Genomic DNA, 26,165 nt, shown 5'->3' on the forward strand with positions numbered 1-26,165 from the left:
CGCGGGGGATGATCTTGTCGTGATCCGGCCTTGGCCCCATCCCCAGCCCTGGTACTCTCTCTCTCTCTCTCTCTCTCTCTCTCTCTCTCTCTCTCTCTCTCTCTCTCCCGAGGTGGATTTCCCAATTTTGTCCCTTTCATGGTTGTTAGTTGTTACTGATTAGAAATGCCAAAACAATGCTAGTCAGGCGAGTTTTCCTGTGCTTGCTCAATTCGCATGATTTCCCTCATAGCTTAGTTCATATGCTGTCTACAGAAACAGGATGCCGATTTCATCCCACACAACACTCGAATTATATTCTAAATCTTAGAAAGGCAATTTTCGGGCGACTTAAACTGTCATGAGAAAAAAAAATATCTATCGCAATTATCTTCTAAAAAAGGCAATAACTTGAGCACATTCTGCACACTCATTACCCAATTCACAAAAAGGTAATCCAATCCAGGTAGAACATGTTTTTTACACTACCGTGCTCCATAAAATACACAAGCAATTCCTCTGACAATGGGGCAGATGTCTTATAGATGTACGTAGCCATAAATCCTCCTCATCTCAAGCAATTCATCTTTCTCAAGGTGATCAAGAATTAGCAATCTGGGAGATCTGATTCACTGATCTAGCCGTTCCTTTCTTTTTTTTATGGTGCATGAGCAGATTGCTGTGTCTCCTGGCTAGTTTTTTTTTAAATTTTCTTGTATGTGTAGGTGTGTGCTGACCTTGTTTTTATCTTACTGATGCCGTGCAGAGTAAGCAGTAGGCCAAAGGCGTGAGCAGGTCTGCCATATATGCGGCGATGCTGTAGGCGTTTGCCCATTGGTGGCATCAGTGTTGGTGCAAGACTGGATACATGTTAAACATAGTACAACAGGCCCATAGGGCGCACCGGCCGAACCTGGCCTAGCTAGATAGATAGAGTCCATCTTGTTGTAACTTCTTATCTCTATCTCTCTAGATCTTCCTTGTCTCTCAAGATGTAATCCCAACAAACCTTGTATGCTTATCAGGGAGATGCCCCTGCCTATATAACATGCAACCGTCGCCTCCAACGAGGTACGACGTTCTCCGCTAGTTTATATGGTAATCAGAGCCTCCTCTATCCATCACATCTAGCAAAAACACCTACCACCAGCCATGTCGTCCTCAAGCTCTGTCCAGATCGCCTCCATGGGGCTGGTCACCGAGAAGCTCACCCGCACCAACTACGTTCTGTGGCGTGCGCAGGTGACTCCGCAGCTAAGAGGTGCTGGTTACTTCGGCTACGTCGACGGAACGATGCCGGAGCCCGCCCAGTTCATCGTCAAGAAGGACAAGGACGGGAAAGAGGAGACAACACCCAACCCTCTCTATCCGATCTGGTTCAGAGAAGGGCAGCAGGTACTTGGATACTTGCTCAATAACCTCACCAAGGAAGTCCTCGTGCAGGTCACGTCCATAGCCACGCCGCACGAGCTCTGGGCAGCCCTTGCCCACATGTTCTCCTCGCAGTCCAGGGCGCGCGTCAACAACATCAGGGTTGCGCTCTCCACGGCGCAGAAGGGAACGCAGTCGGTGGCTGCCTACTTCGCCCACATGAGGCCCCTTGCAGATGAGCTCGCAGCTGCTGGGAAGCCGATCGATGATGATGAGCTTATCTCCTACATCACCTCCGGCCTTGACATGGAGTAATTCAACCCAAAGACTAAAAACATATAGCAAAATTTGGTTATGCTTGTAACACACACAGTGCAGACACTGTTCCACGTACTGTTGCAGAAGCTTTGGATGATCTACGGTGGAAGAAAGCCATGGAAGAAGAGTGCATGGCGCTTCACAAAAATAAAACATGGCACTTAGTCTCTGCACATCAAGGCAAAGGTAAAAATGTGATCGACTGTAAATGGGTTTTCAGAGTAAAGAAGAAGTCTGATGGAACCATTGATCGTTACAAAGCTAGGCTAGTAGCAAAAGGATTTAAGCAAAGGTATGGCTTAGACTATGAGGATACATTCAGTCCTGTTGTAAAGGCTGCCACTATTCGCCTCGTTTTGTCTATTGCCATGTCCAGGGGATGGTGTCTCCGCCAGCTAGATGTACAGAACGCGTTTCTCCATGGTGTTCTGGAAGAGGAAGTGTTCATGAAACAACCTCCTGGGTTTGAGGATAAAAGTAAGCCTCTTCACATTTGCAAGCTTGATAAGGCTTTGTATGGATTAAAACAAGCCCCTAGAGCATGGTATTCCAGGTTGAGCTCAAAACTTCAGGCACTTGCTTTTGCTCCTTCCAAGTCTGACACCTCATTATTTATTTATAATAAGTCAAATACCTCTATATTTGTACTTATATATGTTGATGATATCATAGTCACAAGTTCATCAGATGAGGCCGTTACAGGATTATTAAAAGATCTAAATTCTGAATTTGCTCTCAAGGATTTGGGAGACCTGCATTATTTTCTTGGTATTGAAGTAAAAAGAGTAGGAGATGATCTCTATCTTACCCAAGAAAAGTATGCAACTGATCTTGTAGCAAAATCAGGGTTGAAAGGTTGCAAGCCAGCATTAACACCTTTGTCCAGCTCAGAAAAACTGTCCTTGTCAGAGGGAGAACTCTTGAATCAAGAGGATAGCACCAGGTACAGGAATATGGTTGGTGCATTACAATATTTAACCTTGACTAGGCCTGATATTTCCTTTGCTGTGAACAAAGTTTGTCAGTTCCTTCATGCACCCACTACAGTACACTTGACAGCTGCCAAACGCATTCTTAGATATGTCAAAAATACCTTGAGTACTGGACTAACATTCAGCAAGTCATCGTCAACACTTGTCAGTGCGTTTTCTGACTCTGATTGGGCAGGCTGTCTAGATGACAGACGATCAACTGGTGGCATTGCAGTGTTCTTTGGTCCAAATCTGATTTCTTGGTGTGCTAAAAAGCAAGCTACTGTATCTAGGTCCAGTACAGAAGCAGAATATAAGGCACTAGCAAATGCTACTGCTGAAATTATCTGGGTTCAGTCTCTGCTCAAGGAGCTTGGCATACGCTGTAAACAAGCTCCATGCTTATGGTGTGATAATCTTGGTGCTACATATCTTTCTGCCAATCCAGTTTTCCATGCACGGACAAAACATATCGAAATAGACTTTCACTTTGTCAGAGAAAGAGTTGCTGCCAAGAAGTTGGATGTTCGGTTTATTCACTCTCAAGATCAAGTTGCTGATGGGTTTACTAAAGCCTTGCCTACAAGAAGTTTTGAGGAATTTAAACGTAATCTCAACTTGTCCAAGTTGTGATTATGGGAGGGTGTTAAACATAGTACAACAGGCCCATAGGGCGCACCGGCCGAACCTGGCCTAGCTAGATAGATAGAGTCCATCTTGTTGTAACTTCTTATCTCTATCTCTCTAGATCTTCCTTGTTTCTCAAGATGTAATCCCAACAAACCTTGTATGCTTATCAGGGAGATGCCCCTGCCTATATAACATGCAACCGTCGCCTCCAACGAGGTACGACGTTCTCCGCTAGTTTATAATACAAGAGGCTGGAAGGTTTGTTTCTGCAATGGCATATTACAATTTGCATGTAGCTGCTGCATGATTTCCCTTTGGTCAAATGCAATGTAGGAATTCGCTAGCTGGAATATTATGGTAATACAGTCTGCAATCTTTCCTTTTTCAGAGCTATAAGCAGACCTGAGTAATGGAGCATGTGACAACATGTTTTATCGTTCTGTTGTTAGCATGATTTGATTCTGCAAACTGTGCATCATCTGGAAAGGAACGACACTTCTGATGGTAGGTTTCTGACCATTCCAACATTGCAACAGTATCAAATTCCAAAGAAGGTGTGAGGCAGTGTTTTCTGCATGTGTGGAATATGATCCTAACCCTCAAATTATGAAAGTTGCAGGTTATGCTCTTAACTTTTTCGTCATAACCTTTGCAACCAACTCCCCATTCCGCAGATTGTCCCTCTTTCTTCTTCGATGAACAACCATTGTGTTAGTACGCTTCTTCTAACCATCCCAATCTCGCAGGCTTTATGTCCACAAAATAATGTTCCGTTTATGATCTTCCTTCTCCCAGGAACATGCTGAACATGTAGACGTGTTCGTGGTCGATCCAACGGAAATCGTGACGCATACTATGTGGCGTTTGTTTCTCGTTGGTCTTTAGTTTGCAACATCAAATAAGAAAGGAGGTATGAGACACTATCTTTGTTATGGCATTTACTATTAGGCAACTGCATGATTTTCTTCAGGTGTGAAATATGATTCTACCGACCCATTGCAGAACATTGCAGGCTAAGTCCTTCATTTCTATGGCTCATTGGCCAAATCATTTGTGCAGTCATGGTGGGCTTCCTAGCGATTGGATGGCTTGTGTTCCACGAGATTAACAATCTGGGTGGAGAACCATTACCTAAATGGTAAATATCTAAAGCATCATTCATCGGATTCATCCTATCGTTTATGAGATCCTTCCTGTTGGCTTCATACAATATATATTAATGAATGATGATGATCTGTTCATAGTATTGGCCAGTCTACGAAACTGAAAGTAATGAGATTTTCTCTGCCTCAGAGAGCATCTATACTCGTGGGTTGATCTACCATCTCTGTTTTCTGACCACAAGTATTTCACTCTCATTCTGCAGACAATTGCAGTCAATGGTGGATTATCGCAGTTAGTGGCTTTGCATTCAGAACAATTGCAACCAGTCGTGCATTCTGAAGCAGCTGCACTGACCACAATTCCGATCGGTCAGTTGGTCATTATTTACCCTAAAAATTGAAGTGGCAATCCCCTGTGCCAACGGCTCGATTCATGGACGGGCATTGCCTTGACTTGTGAACATGCTATGATCGTCCAGGTTTCCCTCTCAATTTGCCGACCAAAACCCACAAGAATTCATTAATAAGACTGTTCTATCCTTCTCTTGTTTGCGAAGTATAGATGGAGCAATTGCAGTGAGAATTCGGTCAGCAGGTCCACCGTTAAGCAAATTAAGGTGCTTTACAGCAATATATGCAACACTATTTGATTTTTCTTCCCATGATACCATCATTGCCTTAATTCAGCTTTTATATTTCTTCAGTCCGTAAGGAGTAACGACGCCCTTGCTATGGCCCGCTTCTTCCTGAGCGGCGAACCAGGCCTCCCACTCTGACGTGCTGTGCTCCACGGTCTGAGACTGTATTTTTTTTTGAACAATTGAGACTGTATTAATTTATAACCAAGTCAAAATCGTGACTGTGCATATACATTCACCATTTCCTATACCTTGCCCATTTTTCTGACTTGAACTACTTCATTACTCAGATTCTTCTGCAGAACTAATTGCAACCAACGTTGGTTCATCCAAATAATAACAGTATTTTCTAAAGCAGCAATTCCACAAAGGTCAGCTGGCCATTCTTTTAGAAAAAGTTTCAATCGCCTGTGTCATGTACCTTTAGATTTGCATGACATTGACTTGTGAACTTGGTGTAACTGTGCAGGTTTTCCACTAACTGCACTCCCTCCCTAGTCCCTACTGGCAAAGCCAAACTCGAAGGAGTCTTGATTCATGGCTGCTCTTGGTGATTGGTAGCATGATCTGTCTCTGCTCTCCCATCTGCCATGCTAATCAATGGAGCATGTGCGCTGGGAATTCGTCTGGCTCGCCATGAAGCAAAACAAGGTGCTTAACTGATACGCAATAATATTTTGACTACTTCCCAAAAAATAATCAGTTCCTTTGTTAATTCAGTGCCCTATTTTCTTCAGCTCACAAGGTCCACAGTCATCCAAATGTATGCTCTGAAGCTTAAATTGGTAGTATCATATTCTGTGTCCAGGACTCCGAGATTGATGCTAGTACGTACTCCTGTTTTGACATAGTTGACTTCCTATGCTTTGATTTCAGTACTGCTGTTAACTCGTGCATAAATTGAATCTTTCTTCTTGTATCTACTTTTCAGATGTGGCAAATGCGTTGATGTGCACACAACAAAACCTCAACGCTGGCGACGTACACCGACCCATGATGTCCCAGTGTGTCGACGGTGTGCTCGCCATTGTCCGCCTCTTCCTATACACGGAACTGGGCCACCCTCCTGTTCCTCACCGGCATGCTGTGCTCCACAGGGCTGTCACTTGCTCGATTGACACTGACCCCATCGTCTGCCTTTGGTTGGTGTGCCCTGCCGCTAGCTACGTGCTCTGCCACTCTCATGTAGTGTCAACTTGTACGTCGGCCTCGCCATCTTCAACTCTGCAGGCAACTTGTGCTCTGCTACTCTCACGTCACCGCCGTAATCTGAGGCCGACACCGAGCTGCTGTGAGTTGGGCCAATCCACCATGAATCGAATGAAAGTAAGCCGATACGCGACAATATTTCTTGTGCTTTCCGATGAAATTATTGCCTTGACTTGAGTTATTTTTTTTCTATCTTCAGTCCCTACAGTTGGAACAGCTATTTGATCATATATTTTGAAGTTCAATCTGGTATCTTATACCGTGTCCAGGAATCCGCGGCGGATGCTGGTACGTATGAATTTTGACGTAAATGACTTTCTAATGCTTTGATTTCATCTGAAAGATTTCAGTACAGCAGATCCTTCTGTTAGCTTGTGAATAAACAGAATTTTTCTACTGCCAACTTGTAGCCTAACCTGTTCTGCACGTACTGTACCTTGCAGCGGAGCAGCAACTGTTTTTATGTGTACCGCCTCATACTTTATGTCGACCGCGCCCTCTGCTTCTTGGTGTGCCTGCCCGCTTTCCAGCTGCGTCGCCTGCTCCTCTGCTTGCTCCATATCCTATTTCCTACGTCGACGATCGACCTCGCCATCTTCAACTCCGGCAGCGTAATTTGAAGCCGGCACCAAGTGACTTTTAGGAATGGATTCCTTATTTGTTGAGAGGGTTGCTGGTCATCCTCCACGGCCGGATGCGCTGTACCAGCACCACCGTGTGTTTAACTCCAGCGGCAAGAAACGGTATACCTGCAACTGTTTACTGAATGACTTGACAGACATCGCATGAACATGGGTCGTCATCTTCCTTGTAAAAGATGATACAATGATTCATCCAAGCATCCATGTATGTAACACCATGCGACGCCAAGGAACGTGTCCTGTTTGAACAATAAATGAATATCACTTCTCTCACAGAAGTCCTTGGGGAGCCGTTCTTGAACTACATACACTAATAGAAAAAGGGTCAAACGTGAAGCACATTAGTGCCGGTTTGAATTAGAGCCGGCACTAATGTGTACATTAGTGCCGGTTCGTGGCGGCGATCAATAGTACCGGTTCGTGGCGAACCTTTAGTACCGGTTCATGCCACGAACCGGTACTAAAGAGGCTGTGTCAGCCTGCGGTCAGGCTATGGCCCCATCATCACCATTTAGTGCCGGTTCGTACCATGAACCGGTACTAATGAGGTTATGGCAAGCTGTTTTTAGTCTCGCCTCGCCAAGAGAGAGGCAGTATGAGCGGTTTATAAGCCGTGAGTGCACAGACAATGACGAAGAGTTGCAATGCTCACCTACATGTTGATTAGCTTCAAGCCTTGCGGAATAGCATAGATTGCACTGAGCTATGTGCAGTGGCTTAGTGCAATCTACAATATTCCGAATGGCTTGAAGCAAATTAACCAACATTGCACCTCTTTTTTATTTTTAATAACTTATTTAAACTCCGGACTTTTTTTGTGTTCAATATGCAGCATTTAAAGCTTGTTATGCCTCAAGGTTGTTGTGGTTTGGAAATTATGGATTTGACAACCATGAATCATAGCTTTTTGTGTAAGTGACTTGGGAAACTCAAGTTTGGCAAACTCTATTGACTAGTAGAAAAACGGTCAAATGTGAAGCACATTATAGTGTCGGTTTGAATTTGAGCCGGCACGAATGTGACCATTAGTGCCGATTCCAACGGCTAGGCGGGCTGCTACCATTAGTACCGGTTCGTTGCCAATCTTTAGCACCGGTTCGTGGCACGAACCGGTACTAATGTGCATCCCACCAATCAGGAAGAATCACACGGATCATGTGTTTCTTTCTAGCTCTTGCGAGTCGTTGGATCAAGGGTGTGTTTCTTCCTAGCTCAGGTGAGTCGTTGATCGAAACTACCACAATCACTTTGTGAGCCAGACGACCCTATATATAGCCCATCTCTCGCCTTCCCTGCATAAGTCTTTCAGTTCATCGACTACATACATCTACCAGTTCATCGACTGCATACATCTACCAGTTCATCGACTGAATACAAATCATTCGGATTCGCCATCATACGCCCAACCGTGAAAGTTCAATGCCAATGGAGTTGAGTGGGAAGAAGATCAATACCCCAAGACAAAGTTTGTTCCTCAAGAAGAGAAGTATCGTACTTCCTTCAAGGGGACACAAGCTCAAGATGATCTTCCACCACAAGACTACAAGCAAAAAGGCAAGAACAAGCTTCAAGAGGAAATTGATGAGGTTATGGCAAGTTGTTTTTAGTCCCACCTCGCCAAGAGAGAGGCAGTATGAGCGGTTTATAAGCCGTGAGTGCACAGACAATGACGAAGAGTTGCAATGCTCATCTACATGTTGATTAGCTTCAAGCCTTGCGAAATAGCATAGATTGCACTGAGCTATGTGCAGTGCAGTCTACACTATTCCGAATGGCTTGAAGCAAATTAACCAGCATTGCACCTCTGTTACATGGTCACTTCAATGTTTTTTAAACTTATTTGAACTCCGGACTTCTTTTGTGTTCAGTATGCAGCATTTAAAGCGACGTCATCAATTTTCAACATGTTCTGACATCATTTGTTGTTTTTCGGTCATTTACCTAATTGTTTAGAGAGCTAAATGACTGTGAAATTGAAAATCACTACAAAATGAATCCTGAAAATGTTGAAACTTGGCATGGTATCATCATATCACCCGCATAGCATGCACGAAAGAGTAGAGAGGGTCACGGCAAAAACTGGACGCACTTCGTGTACAAACTGGACATACTCTTTCCGAGTATCAGGGTTTCGGACGAGAACTCATCTGTTACATGGCCACTTCAATGTTTTTTAAAGTTATTTGAACTCCGGACTTCTTTTGTGTTCAGTATGCAGCATTTAAAGCGACGTCATCAATTTCCAACATGTTCTGACATCATTTGTTTTTTTCGGTCATTTACCTAATTGTTTAGAGAGCTAAATGACTGTGAAATTGAAAATCACTACAAAATGAATCCTGAAAATGTTGAAACTTGGCATGGTATCATCGTATCACCCGCATAGCATGCGCGAAAGAGTAGAGAGGGTCACGGCAAAAACTGGACGCACTTCGTGTACAAACTGGACAAACTCTTTCCGAGTATCAGGGTTTCGGACTAAAAGCCTTCGTTTCCCGCCGCTTGGCCTGGGAAAATAGGCCTTTAGTACCGGTTGGAGCCACGAACCGGTACTAAAGGCCAATCCTATATATATAGCACTTACGAAAATTTCAGTTTCAACTCCCCACTTCGTCTCCAACCTCCGCCGCGCGCGCCGCTCGATCCCGTCGTCGCCGCCCGTCACCCGTATCGTCGTCCGTCGTCATCGTCGCTGTCCCCGCCGCCGCCCGTCGTTGTTGTCGTCTCGCGCTGCCGCCCCGAACGCCGCCGCCGTCCGTCGTCATCGCCGCAGCCGTACGTCTCTCTCTCGCTCCCGCACACACATACACACACATACATATACACACATACACACACACACCGGCGCCCCCGCCCCGTACGCCGGCGCCCCCGCTCGTACGTACGGGGCGGCGGCATATGGGGCCGCACACACACACACACATATACCACACACACACGCATACACACACACATACACACATATACGTATATATACACACACATGCATACACACACATACACACACAATTTTTTTTTACTTATTTTCTGTTTTTTAGAAAAGTTAATTTGATGATCGAATGTTAGATTAATGTCGAATATTAGATGAATTAGCTAGCTAGATAGAAAAATTGTCGAACTAGAGATTAAAACTAGTTGAATAATTAATATAACTAGTTTATTTTTAATAAGAAAGTTTAGGTATATGAGATTAGAACTAGTTGAATAATTAATATAACTAGTTTATTTTTAATAAGAAAATTTAGGTATATGAGATTAGAACTAGTTGAATAATTAATATAACTAGTTTATTTTTAATAAGAAAATTTAGGTATATGAGATTAGAACTAGTTGAATAATTAATATAACTAGTTTATTTTTAGTAAGAAAATTTAGGTATATGAGATTAGAACTAGTTGAATAATTAATATAACTAGTTTATTTTTAGTAAGAAAATTTAGGTATATGAGATTTGATGATCTAATTAAAATATTATTTGTTAATGAGTTTTTCTGTTTATTTAATTTTTTATATATTTTGAGTTTATTTAAATGTTAGATTAATGTCGAATGTTAGATGAATTAGATAGAAAAGTTAAATATATAGTAATGTCAATTGAATATATAGTTAGATATATTAATGTCAAATGTTAGATGAATATATATTTGGCTAGATATAGGTGTTTAATGTTTCACCTATATGAACATAGGAAATGTCATCTGACGACGAAAAATATTTTATTATGTGCGAACACTGTGAAGACCAGCGCGGCCTGTGCGACCAAAATTTCCTTGTTGATGGTAGGCGCTTCAGCATCAAGCTGGATGAGACATTCGAAGTTGATACAGTAAGTCACTTTGTCAATTATTATTTGAATGCAAAGCTTATGCTTCATTTGCTTCAACTTATAATTTTAAATTTTCACTATTCTACTAGCGCATCCCTTGCCATGCAAGAATTTTTGTCTTGGATAAGATAGGTTTCAGTGCTATAGATGATATGGAGGTAAAGAGAGTTTATTTGAAGACGCAGCATGGGTATACTTTCAACGTCAAATTATATAATGGAGACACATACACCCATTTTGAATGCAAAACTTGGCAAGCACTATGCAAGGCTTATGCATTTGAGCCTGATATGGTTATCACCTTTGATATTCGTCCAGAAGATGATATTGAAGGTAATATAGACATCTGGGTCGATGTGCAAACGCCTCCAGTTCTACCATTTGGTGAGTTTTTCTCAACCATGCATGCATATGTTTATGTCTTTCATACAGTTTATTCAAAAATAGTTGACAACTAATTTGCATTGTCAGCTTATTTCGGTTCAAGCAAACATGTCTGGCGCTTGGTAGACAGGACCTACTACTGCCCCAGGGCTCAACTAAACTGCGAGGAGATAAGTCATTATGTTTCATGGCTTGAGGATCTTAATACTGTCAAGACAATTTTTTTTCCTAAACTTAGAAATGTTAGTACTCAAAACGTGCGACCAATGGTGATCGTATTGAACTACGGTCACATCTATAATCAAAAGATGGTAAGATTTTAAATATTTGTCCTTAATTAGTGCATCTTTTGCATACATTATTTTTGAAGCTAAACTTTCATTGCTTAGTATGTTAATTACTATACGATGTTGTTCAACAGGGACTTCCGATGACAGTTGTGCCTCAGTGGATCGAGACAAAAGGTCGCATGTCAATGGTTAGCTTACGACCAAGATTTCCTACATTGCACATGAGTGCATTCAGGATTTCTAAAAGCGAAGAATGCTTAATAGTACTAGGGGGCAGTAAGGAGAAGCGCAACCCAAGATTAGGAGATAGATTCATTTGCATGCTCCAGTATGATGAATCAGGAGAGCTATACATGTTCTATGCTATTCTACCTGAGAGGGAGCAGCAGGATCAGTAGCTAATACTTCATGCTCTTAATTAGTACTTGTCTCATGGATCCGTGTCCTGAACTTCGATGTTGGTGATGATTATGTTGAACTTGATGATATCTCTTTGCTTCTGTTACAAAGTGAATGTTTCCTCTTTAAGCTAGCCAACGTTGATGATGATTACATAGCTAGCGGTAATGACTATGATGATTAAATAGTGGTAATTAGACGACCACGATGATTTTTAGCTAGCTAGAGTTTATTTATTTATTAATATGCGATGATGATGATGATGACGACTACAACTCATTATAACGTAAAACAATCCTAAATTAAATTGATAACACAAATTTAATTGAAAAATACAAAATAAAACAAAAACCCACAACCATTTAGTACCGGTTGGTTTTACCAACCGGTACTAAAGGGCTCCCGGCCCCCGGAGCTGGCTCGTGCCACGTGGTACCGCTTTAGCACCGGTTCGTGCTGAACCGGTACTAAAGGGGGGGGCCTTTAGTGCCGAAATAATAGTGCTGGTTCCTAAACCGTCACTAAAGGGCCTTACGAAGCGGTGCTATTGCCCGGTTCTGCACTAGTGATAGCCTTCTCTGTTTATATTTAGGCAGATTAAAGCAACTGGAGACTTACTTTCCCTCCTAGCCAGGTAGCTCTGCACTACTAGGGAAAAGCCTAGTAGCAGCGCGGGTTTTAGGCCTATAAGTAGCGCGGGAAGGAGCGCTACTGGTACGGCGCTAGAGCTAAAGGTTAGCAGTAGCATGCGTTAACCCACGCTACTGCTATATCGACTTAGTAGTGGCGCTTTCTCAGAAGAGCGCTACTGGTAATTACTAGTAGCGCTTCTCCCTGCCCGCGCTACTATTATTATTTCGTATTTTATTTCTTTTTTATTTCATGTTGTATTCATATACCTTTATACAAGTTTTCATACAACACTAGTAGAATACATGGCTTTGGTTCGGCCAGAAAAGAGTATTAATCCCAATTGCATTACGGACCGGGACTAATGTGAGCATTAGTCCCGGTTCGAGCCACCAACTGGTACAAATGGGGTGGAGGCATTAGTACCGGTTCGTAGCACCAACCGGTACTAAAGGTTGCCACGAACCGGTACTAATGGTGCAATTTTCAAATTCTACCCCCTCCCCTTATCGCCTTTTCAGTTTTGTAAAAAGCAAAAGAAAATGATAAAAACTTCAAAAATTAAAATCCTTCGAGATGTAGTTATGTTACTACATCTACTAGTTAGGAAAATTTAAAAACTTAAATTTGGACATGTTTTGCAAAAAGTGTAGGGAAAATGTAAAACAGCTATAACTTTTGCATACGATGTCAGAAAAAAACGTATAATATATCAAAATGTTCAGCACGAAAATCCGCATCTGAGTTTGACCCCCTATGGCCTGTTTGCAAATTCTTAGAATCCTCAAATTCTAAAAGGAAAAAAAAGTTATGCTCAAATTTCAGCTTTTTTTGAATTTTCGTTAAATCTGGTCAAACTACTTATTCAAGAAGTATTAGTGTTACTAAATAATTATTCAAGAATATTAGTGTTACTAAATAATTATTTCAGTTTTTTTGAACTTTGGTCAAATCTGGTCAAACTGTGGTCAAACTACTTATTCAAGAAATATTAGTGTTACTAAATAATTATTGTTTTTTAGAATAATAGTTTCAAACTCAAACAGTGAAATGTGTGACTTCATACTCAAGCTAAACTCCTGAGGGTTAATAGGATTGACATCTTACTATTGTCAGGAAAACAACAAATGCAGACTTGGAAACGAGGGAGAATAGAACCCGAAAGTTAAGCGTGCTCAGGCTGGGGTAGTGAGAGGATGGGCGACCATCCGGGAAGTTAGATGATTTGGAATGATGAGGGGTGATTAGAGATTAGAGGTTAAATTGAGCAGTGATGAGGGGTGATTAGAGATTAGAGGTTACAATAATTCAAAATTTTGAAAATCAGGAAAAAATTCAAAAAAAATATCATAAAATTTCCTTTAGTACCGGAACTGGGACTAAAATGGACCTCCAGGCAGCGGCTACGTGGGGGACCTTTAGTAACGACCTTTAGTCCCAGTTCCAGAACCGGGACTAAATGCCCTCTAGAACCGGGACAAAAGGCCCTTTTTCTACTAGTGCAACAGGAATTTAGAGATTGTTTTTACATCATAATGATGAAAGAAATATGCCCTAGAGGCAATAATAAAGTTATTATTTATTTCCTTATTTTATGATAAATGTTTATTATTCATGTTAGAATTGTATTAACCGGAAACATAATACATGTGTGAATACATAGACAAACAGAGTGTCACTAGTATGCCTCTACTTGACTAGCTCGTTAATCGAAGATGGTTGAGTTTCCTAGACATGGACATGAGTTGTCATTGGATTAATGGGATCACATCATTAGGAGAATGATGTGATTGACTTGACCCATTCCGTTAGCTTAGCACACGATTGTTTAGTATTCTTCTATTGCTTTCATCATGACTTATACATGTTCTTATGACTATGAGATTATGCAACTCCCGTTTACCGGAGGAACACTTTGTGTGCTACCAAACGTCACAAAGTAACTGGGTGATTATAAAGGTGCTCTACAGGTGTCTCCAAAGGTACTTGTTGGGTTGGCGTATTTCAAGATTAGGATTTGTCACTCCGGTGTCGTAGAGGTATCTCTGGGCCCACTCAGTAATGCACATCACTTAAGCCTTGCAAGCATTGAAACTAATGAGTTAATTGCGGGATGATGTATTACGGAACGAGTGAAGAGACTTGCCGGTAACAAGATTGAACTAGGTATTGAGATACCAACGATCGAATCTCGGGCAAGTAACATACCGATGACAAAAGGAACAACGTATGTTGTTATGCGGTTTGACCGATAAAGATCTTCGTAGAATATGTAGGAGCCAATATGAGCATCCAGGTTCCGCTATTGGTTATTGACCGGAGACGTGTCTCGGTCATGTCTACATAGTTCTCAAACCCATAGGGTCCGCACACTTAAATTTTCGATGACGATTCTATTATGAGTTTATGAGTTTTGATGTACCGAAGGATGTTCGGAGTCCCGGATGTGATCACGGACATGACGAGGAGTCTCTAAATGGTCGAGAAATGAAGATTGATATATTGGAAGCCTATATTTGGATATCGGAAGTTTTCCAGGTGAAATCGGGATTTTACCGGAGTACCGGAGGGGTTACTGGAACCCCCCGGGGGTTTAATGGGCCATAGTGGTCCTTAGTGTAGAAGAGGAGGGGGGCCAGGGCAGGCCGCGCACCCTCCCCTCTAGTCCGAGTAGGAGAAGGAGGGGGGCGCCCCCCCTTTCCTTCCCCTCTCTCCTCCTTCCCCCCTTTTCCTAGTCCAACAAGGAAAGGGTGGGAGTATGACTCTTCCTGGCGCGCCCCTCCTGCCCGGCCGCCTCTCCCCCCTTGCTCGTTTATATACGGGGGCAGGGGGGCACCCCATAGACACAACAACTGATCATTGATCTTTTAGCCATGTGCGGTGCCCCCCTCCACCATATAGTCCACCTCGGTAATATCGTAGCGGTGCTTAGGCAAAGCCCTGCGTCGGTAGAACATCATCATCGTCACCACGCCGTCGTGCTGACGAAACTCTCCCTCAACACTCGGCTGGATCGGAGTTCAAGGGACGTCATCGGGCTGAACATGTGCTGAACTCGGAGGTGCCGTGCGTTCGGTACTTGATCGGTCGGATCGTGAAGACGTATGACTACATCAACCGCGTTGTGCTAACGCTTCCGCTTTCGGCCTACGAGGGTACGTAGACAACACTCTCCTCTCTCGTTTCTATGCATTCCATGATCTTGCGTGTGTGTAGGAATTTTTTTGAAATTACTATGTTCCCCAACAGTGGCATCCGAGCCAGGTTTTATGCGTAGATGTTATATGCACGAGTAGAACACAAGTGAGTTGTGGGCGATACAAGTCATACTGCTTACCAGCATGTCATACTTTGGTTCGGCGGTATTGTTGGATGAAGCGGCCCGGACCGACATTACGCGAGACTGGTTCTACCGACGTGCTTTGCACACAGGTGGCTAGTGGGTGTCAGTTTCTCTAACTTTAGTTGAACCGAGTGTGGCTACGCCCGGTCCTTGAGAAGGTTAAAACAGCACCAACTTGACAAACTACCGTTGTGGTTTTGATGCGTAGGTAAGTACGGTTCTTGCTAAGCCCGTAGCAGCCACGTAAAATTTGCAACAACAAAGTAGAGGACGTCTAACTTGTTTTTGCAGGGCATGTTGTGATGTGATATGGTCCAGACATGCACTACTAGGGAAAAGCCTAGCAGTAGCGCGGGTTTTGGGTGTATCAGTAGCGCGGGTGCCCGCGCTACTGATACAGCGCCACAGCTAACTTGTAGCAGTAGCGCGTGTTGACACACGTTACTGCTATACATGGTTAGCTGTAGCGTGCGTTGCAAACATCACCACTGCTAATTAGCTGTAGCGGGTCTTATATCCCGCGCTACTGCTATTAATTACTTTCAAAAACCAAAAAAAAATCTTGATCCCGTGCGTGCTGTCAATGGCAGCAATGGTAAGATCTAGCAATGATTGGCGTCGCCGGAGGCATGAACGGACAGCGGAAGACCAGATCCAGCAGTGGCTGTTGGAGAGGGCCCATTTCTATGGCAGAGCCAGGCCACGGCGTGGGGCTCCTCTTCCCGACCATGCCAGATAGCTCCGGGTCATCCATGGCGACGACCTGCACGGGCATGGACATGGGAGGGTGAGTCAAACCAGAGGGAGAGAGAGAGAAAAGGAAAACCGAGGGAGAGAGGAAGGTGATGTGGGGAGCAGCGGAGCTAGTCATCGGTGGCGAGGTGCTCCGTTGTGGTGGCGCGGGGCGGCGGCCTCCTAGACGTCGGTGGAAGACTGGCGAGCTCCTAGACGCCGGTGGCGCGAGGTGGCGGCCTCTTTCGGCGCCATGGAGGAGGATGGGTGCATGGGCAATAGGTCCATGTGAGAGCATATGGAAAGTGAGAGGAGAGAGTGATGGAAGAGAGAAGGGATTTGGGGGAGGAGATGGGGATTCGGCCGAGGATATGGCGACTTCACCTACCTCGTACTTAGTAGTAGCGAGGGGTATAAAACCGCGCTACTACTATCAACTTAGTAGTAGCGCGGGTTTATACCCCTCACTACTACTATGGCATGTGTCGGGGGGCACGGTAGAGACCACTTAGTAGTAGCGAGGGTTAAAAACCCGTACTACTACTATCAACTTAGTAGTAGCGAGGGTTAAAAACCCGCGCTACTGCTAATTAGCAGCAGCGCTTCTTTTTGTGCCGCGCTGTTGCTAAGATTCTATGTATAAGGTTTTCCCTAGTAGTGATGATGCTAAATTTTATTGTATGAGATGATCATGTTTTGTAACCGAGTTATTGGCAACTGGCAGGAGCCATATGGTTGTTCCTTTATTGTATGCAATGCAATCGCCCTGTAATGGTTTACTTTATCACTAAGCGGTAGCGATAGTCGTAGAAGCATAAGATTGGCGAGACGACAACGATGCTACAATGGAGATCAAGGTGTCGCGCCGGTGATGATGGTGATCATGACGGTGCTTCGGAGATGGAGATCACAAGCACAAGATGATGATGGCCATATCATATCACTTATATTGATTGCATGTGATGTTTATCTTTTATGCATTTTATCTTGCTTTGATTGACGGTAGCATTATAAGATGATCTCTCACTAAATTTCAAGATAAAAGTGTTCTCCCTGAGTATGCACCATTGCCAAAGTTCGTCGTGCCCAGACACCACGTGATGATTGGGTGTGCTAAGCTCTACGTCCATCTACAACGGGTGCAAGCCAGTTTTGCACACGCAGAATACTCAGGTTAAACTTGACGAGCCTAGCATATGCAGATATGGCCTCGGAACACTGAGACCGAAAGGTCGAGCGTGAATCATATAGTAGATATGATCAACATATTGATGTTCACCATTGAAACTACTCCATCTCACGTGATGATCGGACATGGTTTAGTTGATATGGATCACGTGATCACTTAGAAGATTAGAGGGATATCTATCTAAGTGAGAGTTCTTAAGTAATATGATTAATTGAACTTAAATTTATCATGAACTTAGTCCTGGTAGTATTAGCATATCTATGTTGTAGATCAATAGCTCGCGTTTAGCCCCCCTGTTTATTTTGATATGTTTCTAGAGAAAACTAAGTTGAAAGATGTTAGTAGCAATGATGCGGACTTGGTCCGTGATCTGAGGATTATCCTCATTGCTGCACAGAAGAATTATGTCCTTGATGCACCGCTAGGTGACAGACCTATTGCAGGAGCAGATGCAGACGTTATGAACGTTTGGCTAGCTCAATATGATGACTACTTGATAGTTTAGTGCGCCATGCTTAACGGCTTAGAATCGGGACTTCAAAGATGTTTTGAACGTCATGGACCATATGAGATGTTCCAGGAGTTGAAGTTAATATTTCAAGCAAATACCCGAGTTGAGAGATATGAAGTCTCCAACAAGTTCTATAGCTAAAAGATGGAGGATAATAGCTCAAGCAATGAGCATGTGCTCAGATTGTCTGGGTACTACAATCACTTGAATCAAGTGGGAGTTAATCTACCAGATAAAATAGTGATTGACAGAATTCTCTAGTCACTATCACCAAGTTACTAGAACTTCGTGATGAACTATAATATGCAAGGGATAACGAAAACGATTCCCAAGCTCTTCGTGATGCTAAAATCGACGAAGGTAGAAATCAAGAAAAACATCAAGTGTTGATGGTTGACAAGACCACTAGTTTCAAGAAAAGGGGCAAAGGGAAGAAGGGGAACTTCAAGAAGAACGGCAAGCAAGTTTCTGCTTGAGTGAAGAAGCCCAAGTCTGGAACTAAGCCTGAGACTATGTGCTTCTATTGCAAAGGGACTGGTCACTGGAAGCGGAACTACCCCAAGTAATTGGCAGATAAGAAGTCCATGTTATTGATGTGTACTTTACTAGTTTTTATAGCAACCCCTTAGTATTTGATACTGTTGGAAATATGCCCTAGAGGCAATAATAAAATGGTTATTATTATATTTCTTTGTTCATGATAATTGTCTATTGTTCATGCTATAATTGTGTTATCCGGAAATCGTAATACATGTGTGAACACAGACCACAACACGTCCCTAGTGAGCCTCTAGTTGACTAGCTCGTTGATCAAAAGATAGTCATGGTTTCCTGACTATGGACATTGGATGTCATTGATAACGGGATCACATCATTAGGAGAATGATGTGATGAACAAGACCCAATCCTAAGCTTAGCTCAAAGATCGTGCAGTTCGTTTGCTGTAGCTTTTCTGAATGTCAAGTATCATTTCCTTAGACCATGAGATTGTGCAACTCCCGGATACTGTAGGAGTGCCTTAGGTGTGCCAAACGTCACAACGTAACTGGGTGACTATAAAGGTACATTACAGGTATCTCCGAAAGTGTCTGTTGGGTTGGCACGAATCGAGACTGGGATTTGTCACTCCGTATGACGGAGAGGTATCTCTGGGCCCACTCGGTAATGCATCATCACAATGAGCTCAACGTGATCAAGTGGTTGATCACGGGATCATGAATTACGGTACGAGTAAAGTGACTTGCCGGTAACGAGACTAAACGAGGTATTGGGATACCGACGATCGAGTCTCGGGCAAGTAACGTACCGATTGACAAAGGGAATTGTATACGGGATTCATTAAGTCCTCGACATCGTGGTTCATCCGATGAGATCATCGAGGAGCATGTGGGAGCCAACAGGGGTATCCAGATCCCGCTGTTGGTTATTGACCGGAGAGGCTTCTCGGTCATGTCTGCATGTCTCCCGAACCCGTAGGGTCTACACACTTAAGGTTCGGTGATGCTAGGGTTGTAGAGATATGAGTATGCAGTAACCCGAAAGTTGTTCGGAGTCTCGGATGAGATCCCGGATGTCACGAGGAGTTCCAGAATGGTCTGGAGGTGAAGAATTATATATAGGAAGTGCAGTTTCGGCCATCGGGAGAGTTTCGGGGGTCACCGGTATTGTACCGGGACCACCGGAAGGGTCCCGGGGGTCCACCGGGTGGGCCACCCATCCCGGAGGGCCCCATGGGCTGAAGTGGGGAGGGGAACCAGCCCATTGTGGGCTGCTGCGCCCCCCCTTGGCCCCCCATGCGCCTAGGGTTGGGAACCCTAGGGGAGGGGGCGCCTCCACTTGCCTTGGGGGTTACTCCACCCCCTTGGCCGCCGCCCCCCTAGGAGATCCCATCTCCTAGGGCCGGCGCACCCCCCTAGGGGGCCTATATAAAGGGGGGGAGAGGGAGGGCAGCAACACCTCAAGTCTTGGCGCCTCCCTCTCCCCTGCTACACCTCTCCCTCTCGTAGAAGCTCGGTGAAGCCCTGCTGTGATCACTGCTGCATCCACCACCACGCCGTCGTGCTGCTGGATCTTGATCAACCTCTCCTTCCCCCTTGCTGGATCAAGCAGGAGGAGACATCATCCGCTCCGTACGTCTGTTGAACGCGGAGGTGTCGTCCGTTCGGCACTTGGTCTTCGGTGATTTGGATCACGGCGAGTACGACTCCATCATCCCCGTTCTCTTGAACGCTTCCGCTCGCGATCTACAAGGGTATGTAGATGCACTCTCCTCTCGTTGCTAGTTGACTCCATAGATTGATCTGGGTGAAACGTAGGAATTTTTTTTGTTTTCTGCAACGTTCCCCAACAGTGGCATCATGAGCAAGGTCTATGCGTAGTTACTATGCACGAGTAGAACACAAAGTAGTTGTGGGTGTCGATATTGCCAATTTGCTTGCCGTTACTAGTCTTATCTTGATTCGGCGGCATCGTGGGATGAAGCGGCCCGGACCAACCTTACACATACGCTTACGTGAGACCGGTTCCACCGACTGACATGCACTAGTTGCATAAGGTGGCTGGCGGGTGTCTGTCTCTCCCACTTTAGTCGGATTGGATTCGATGAACAGGGTCCTTATGAAGGGTAAATAGAAATTGGCAATTCACGTTGTGGTTTTGGCGTAGGTAAGAAAACGTTCTTGCTAGAACCCTATTGCAGCCACGTAAAACTTGCAACAACAATTAGAGGACGTCTAACTTGTTTTTGCAGCAAGTGTCATGTGATGTGATATGGCATAAGTGGTGATGAATGATGAATGATATATATGTTGTTGGGGAACGTGGTAACTTCAAAAAAATTCAAACGCACACGCAAGATCATGGTGATGCATAGCAACGAGAGGGGAGAGTGTGATCTACGTACCCTTGTAGATCAACAACGGAAGCGTTTGGTTGATGTAGTCGTACGTCTCCACGGCCCGACCGATCAAGCACCGAAACTACGGCACCTCCGAGTTCTAGCACACGTTCAACTCGATGACGATCCCCGGACTCCGATCCAGCAAAGTGTCGGGGAAGAGTTCCGTCAGCACGACGGCGTGGTGGCGATCTTGATGTACTACTGTCGCAGGGCTTCGCCTAAGCACCGCTACAATATTATCGAGGACTATGGTGGCAGGGGGCGCCACACACGGCTAAGAATATGATCACGTGGATCAACTTGTGTTCCTCTGGGGTGCCCCTGTTGGAAATATGCCCTAGAGGCAATAATAAATTAGTTATTATTATATTTCCTTGTTCATGATAATCGTTTATTATCCATGCTATAATTGTATTGATAGGAAACTCAGACACATGTGTGGATACATAGACAACACCATGTCCCTGGTGAGCCTCTAGTTGACTAGCTCGTTGATCAATAGATGGTTATGGTTTCCTAACCATGGACGTTGGATGTCGTTGATAACGGGATCACATCATTAGGAGAATGATGTGATGGACAAGACCCAATCCTAAGCCTAGCACAAGATCATGTAGTTCGTATGCTAAAGCTTTTCTAATGTCAAGTATCATTTCCTTAGACCATGAGATTGTGCAACTCCCGGATACCGTAGGAGTGCTTTGGGTGTATCAAACGTCAAAACAGAACTGGGTGGCTATAAAGGTGCACTACAGGTATCTCCGAAAGTGTCTGTTGGGTTGGCACGAATCAAGACTGGGATTTGTCACTCCGTGTAAACGGAGAGGTATCTCTGGGCCCACTCGGTAGGACATCATCATAATGTGCACAATGTGATCAAGGAGTTGATCACGGGATGATGTGTTACGGAACGAGTAAAAGAGACTTGCCGGTAACGAGATTGAACAAGGTATCGGGATACCGACGATCGAATCTCGGGCAAGTATCGTACCGCTAGACAAAGGGAATTGTATACGGGATTGATTAAGTCCTTGACATCGTGGTTCATCCGATGAGATCATCGTGGAACATGTGGGAGCCAACATGGGTATCCAGATCCCGCTGTTGGTTATTGACCGGAGAGTCGTCTCGGTCATGTCTGCATGTCTCCCGAACCCGTAGGGTCTACACACTTAAGGTTCGGTGACGCTAGGGTTATAGAGATATTAGTATGCGGTAACCCGAATGTTGTTCGGAGTCCCGGATGAGATCCCGGACGTCATGAGGAGTTCCGGAATCGTCCGGAGGTAAAGAATTATATATAGGAAGTCCTGTTTCGGCCATCGGGACAAGTTTCGGGGTCATCGGTATTGTACCGGGACCACCGGAAGGGTCCCGGGGGTCCACCGGGTGGGACCACCTGCCCCGGGGGGCCACATGGGCTGTAGGGGATGTGCCTTGGCCTATATGGGCCAAGGGCACCAGCCCCAAGAGGCCCATGCGCCAGGAGAAGAGAAAAAGGGGAGAGTCCTAAAGGAGGAAGGCACCTCCGAGGTGCCTTGGGGAGGATGGACTCCTCCCCCCCTTGGCCGCACCCTTCCTTGGAGGAAGGGGCAAGGGCTGTGCCTCCCCCTCTCCCTTGGCCCTATATATAGTGGGGAAAAGGAGGAGCAAACATACCTGAGCCCTGGCGCCTCCCTCTCCCTCCCGTGACACATCTCCCTCCTCCCGCAGCGCTTAGCGAAGCCCTGTTGGAATCCCGCTACTTCCACCATGCCGTCGTGCTGTTGGATCTCCATCAACCTCTCCTCCCCCCTTGCTATATCAAGAAGGAGGAGACGTCGCTGCTCCGTACGTGTGTTGAACGCGGAGGTGCCGTCCGTTCGGCGCTTGGATCATCGGTGATTTGAATCACGACGAGTACGACTCCATCAACCCCGTTCTCTTGAACGCTTCCGCGCGCGATCTACAAGGGTATGTAGATCCACTCCTCCCTCGTTGCTAGATGACTCCATAGATAGATCTTGGTGACACGTAGGAAAATTTTGAATTTATGCTACGTTCCCCAACAGTGGCATCATGAGCTAGGTCTATGCGTAGTTACTATGCACGAGTAGAACACAAAGTAGTTGTGGGCGTTGATTTTGTTCAATATGCTTACCGTTACTAGTCCAATCTTGATTCGGCGGCATCGTGGGATGAAGCGGCCCGGACCGACCTTACACGTACTCTTACGTGAGACTGGTTCCACCGACTGACATGCACTAGTTGCATAAGGTGGCTAGCGGGTGTCTGTCTCTCCCACTTTAGTCGGATCGGATTCGATGAAAAGGGTCCTTATGAAGGGTAAATAGCAATTTTCATATCACGTTGTGGTCTTTGCGTAGGTAAGAAACGTTCTTGCAAGAAACCCATAGCAGCCATGTAAAACATGCAAACAACAATTAGAGGACGTCTAACTTGTTTTTGCAGGGTATGCTATGTGATGTGATATGGCCAAAGGATGTGATGAATGATATATGTGATGTATGAGATTGATCATGTTCTTGTAATAGGAATCACGACTTGCATGTCGATGAGTATGACAACCGGCAGGAGCCATAGGAGTTGTCTTTATTTATTTATGACCTGCGTGTCAACATAAACATCATGTAATTACTTTACTTTATTGCTAACCGTTAGTTGTAGTAGTAGAAGTAATAGATGACGTGACAACTTCAAGAAGACACGATGATGGAGATCATGATGATGGAGATCATGGTGTCATGCCGGTGACGATGATGATCATGGAGCCCCGAAGATGGAGATCAAAAGGAGCAAAGTGATGATGGCCATATCATGTCACTATTTGATTGCATGTGATGTTTATCATGTTTATACATCTTATTTGCTTAGAACGACGGTAGTAAATAAGATGATCCCTTACAACAATTTCAAGAAGTGTTCTCCCCTAACTGTTCACCGTTGCGACAGTTCGTGTTTTGAAGCACCACGTGATTATCGGGTGTTAGATTCTAACGTTCAAATACAATGGGTGTTGACGAGCCTAGCATGTACAGACATGGCCTCGGAACACATGCAAAACACTTAGGGTTAATTTGACGAGCCTAGCATGTACAGACATGGCCTCGGAACACAGTAGACCGAAAGGTCGAGCATGAGTCGTATAGAAGATACGATCAACATGAAGATGTTCACCGATGTTGACTAGCCCGTCTCACGCGATGATCGGACATGGCCTAGTTGACTCGGATCATGTAATCACTTAGATGACTAGAGGGATGTCTATCTGAGTGGGAGTTCATAAGATGAACTTAATTATCCTGAACATAGTCAAAAGGATTTTGCAAATTATGTCGTAGCTCGCGCTTTAGTTCTACTGTTTAGATATGTTCCTAGAGAAAAATTAGTTGAAAGTTGAAAGTAGCAATTATGCGGACTAGGTCCGTAAACTGAGGATTGTCCTCATTGCTTCATAGAAGGCTTATGTCCTTAATGCACCGCTCAGTGTGCTGAACCTCGAACGTCGTCTGTGGATGTTGCGAACATCTGACATACACGTTTTGATAACTACGTGATAGTTCTGTTAAATGGTTTAGAATTGAGGCACCAAAGATGTTTTTGAAATGTCGCGAAACATATGAGATGTTTCGAGGGCTGAAATTGGGATTTCAGGCTCGTGCCCACGTCAAGAGGTATAAGACCTCCTTCTAGCCTACATACTAAGGGAGAAAAGCTCAATTGTTGAGCTTGTGCTCAGATTGTCTGAGTACAACAATCACTTGAATCAAGTGGGAGTTAATCTTCCAGATGAGATAGTGATGGTTCTCCGAAGTCATTACCACCAAGCTGCTAGAGCTTCGTGATGAACTATAATATATCAGGGACATATATGATGATCCTTGAGATATTCGCGATGTTTGACACTGCGAAAGTAGAAATCAAGAAGGAGCATCAATTGTTGATGGTTAGTGAAACCACTAGTTTCAAGAAGGGCAAGGGCAAGAAGGGATACTTCATGACACGGCAATTCAGCTGCTGCTCTAGTGAAGAAACCCAAGGTTGAACCCAAACCCGAGACTAAGTGCTTCTGTAATAAGGGGAACAACCACTGGAGCAGAATTACCCTAGATACTTGGTAGATTAGAAGGCTGGCAAGGTCGATAGAAGTATATTGGATATACATTGTGTTGATGTGTACTTTACTAGTACTCCTAGTAGCACTAGGGTATTAGATACCGTTTCGGTTGCTAAGTGTTAGTAACTCGAAATAAAAGCTACGGAATAAACGGAGACTAGCTAAAGGTGAGCTGATGATATGTGTTGGAAGTGTTTCCAATGTTGATATGATCAAATATCGTACGCTCCCTCTACCATCGAGATTGGTGTTTGCGTTGAGCATAGATATGATTGGATTATGTCTATCGCAATACAGTTATTCATTTAAGGAGAATAATGGTTACTCTATTTATTTGAATAATACCTTCAATGGTCTTACACCTAAAATGAATGGTTTATTGAATCTCGATCGTAGTGGTACACATGTTCATGCCAAAAGATAGTACCACCTACTTGTGGCACTGCCACGTAAGTCATATCGGTATAAAATGCATGAAGAAGCTCCATGTTGATGGATCTTTGGGCTCACTCGTTTTTGAAAGGTTTGAGACATGCGAACCATGTCTATTGGTGTATATGCATGAAGAAACTCCATGCAAATGGACCGTTTGGACTCACTTGATTTTGAATCACTTGAGACATGCAAATCATACCACATGGGCAAGATGACTGAAAGCCTCGTTTTCAGTAAAATGGAACTAGAAAGCAACTTGTTGGAAGTAATACATTTTGATGTGTGCAGTCCAATGAGTGCTGAGGCATGTAGTGGATATCGTTATGTTCTTACTTCACAGATGATTTGAGTAGATGTTGAGTATATTTACTTGATAAGTCATAAGTCTGAATTATTGAAAGGTTCAAGCAATTTCAGAGTAAAGTTGAACATCGTCGTGACAAGAGGATAAAATGTCTATGATATGATCGTAGAGATGAATATCTGAATTACGAGTTTGGCATAGAATTAAGACATTGTGGAAGTTGTTTCACAACTGATACAGCCTGGA

At 44.2% G+C, this 26,165-nt stretch overlaps 2 long non-coding RNA genes across 2 annotated transcripts; both read left to right on the forward strand.

The window, feature by feature from the left end:
- Positions 1-4,293: 4,293 nt before the first annotated feature.
- LOC119318680 lies at positions 4,294-4,983 on the forward strand. The gene is made up of 3 exons (XR_005154203.1): positions 4,294-4,407; positions 4,636-4,741; positions 4,935-4,983. It is a non-coding gene; the product is annotated as an uncharacterized LOC119318680 (long non-coding RNA).
- Positions 4,984-5,311: 328 nt separating this feature from the next.
- Positions 5,312-6,945, forward strand: LOC119318679. The gene is made up of 6 exons (XR_005154202.1): positions 5,312-5,381; positions 5,480-5,661; positions 5,748-5,837; positions 5,942-6,336; positions 6,419-6,507; positions 6,663-6,945. It is a non-coding gene; the product is annotated as an uncharacterized LOC119318679 (long non-coding RNA).
- Positions 6,946-26,165: the final 19,220 nt, after the last annotated feature.

The sequence above is a fragment of the Triticum dicoccoides genome, chromosome 6A (assembly GCF_002162155.2).
Source record: "Triticum dicoccoides isolate Atlit2015 ecotype Zavitan chromosome 6A, WEW_v2.0, whole genome shotgun sequence".
NCBI lineage: Eukaryota > Viridiplantae > Streptophyta > Magnoliopsida > Poales > Poaceae > Triticum > Triticum dicoccoides.